The 957-nt window shown below is 30.7% G+C and overlaps 1 pseudogene; it reads left to right on the top strand.

Moving 5' to 3' along the window:
* Positions 1 to 492: 492 nt before the first annotated feature.
* On the top strand, positions 493 to 589 carry LOC122102908 (annotated as a pseudogene).
* Positions 590 to 957: the final 368 nt, after the last annotated feature.

Below are 957 nucleotides of genomic sequence, written 5' to 3' on the forward strand. Positions count from 1 at the left end.
TTAGTTTTGCTCCAATAAGACAATCTATGCTGTCAGGGTAAGATATTCTGGTAGGTCTGTTCTTACATGGAGCAAGGGTAAAGTGTCAGGCAGACATTTGTGCCAGTAAGACCTCATTTGGGAAATTTTAAGCTGCAGAAGTTTAGAAGTAGCTCTTAAGCAAGGCTTACTTTGAATCCATTAGCTCCACAAAGCTAAATCAGTTAAAAAATAAGTACTTGAAAATCCATCACCTTTGGACCTAGCTATGAAGGCTTCAAAGTATGATCAAATTTCAAATGAAAAAGACTTAAAATAGTTATTGACAAAAAATTGCAACTGTGAGCAATTGAACAAACAATATAAGTTTTTTCCGTCATACACAGAACTTTGCAGAAATAAGATGAATAGCAAATTTGGGAACAATAGGTTTCCTTGTTGCAAATAGGCAAGCAAGGATATATGCCTATCTTAAGTTTGCATCATTAACTACGTAAATTTACAAGATACTACATGCTTCAGCAGCATGTCTACCTGAATTACAATACAGAGATTAACATGGCTTTTGCACAAGGATGATATGAAAATTTGTGACGTATTCCATATTTTTCATTCTTCAGACGCAAGAAATGAAAAACAGTTATGAAAAAGTTGATTACAAATATACAAGTGTAATAATACATATAATTCATAGAAATAAAAGTTAGTTTGACATGAGTGTATTCAATCTTCACCTTTTTAGAAAGGCCTTTATATAGCATAATATTTATAAAACTTTTGAAATAAGATAACATTGTCATTTTATCCCAAAGAAATAAAATTCTATAAGGACCTAGGAATTAAAGGAATCTTAAACTGTTCCTATATGGAATGCAATCTGAAAGAACACATTTATTAATGGACCTATATATTATAATATAATGTCAAATTCAAAGTATTATATCTAGGAGAGAAAGAAATAGATTATGGACATTATAC

Source organism: Dipodomys spectabilis, unplaced genomic scaffold, assembly GCF_019054845.1.
Source record: "Dipodomys spectabilis isolate Male_0828 unplaced genomic scaffold, ASM1905484v1 ptg000961l, whole genome shotgun sequence".
NCBI classification, from domain to species: Eukaryota; Metazoa; Chordata; class Mammalia; order Rodentia; family Heteromyidae; genus Dipodomys; species Dipodomys spectabilis.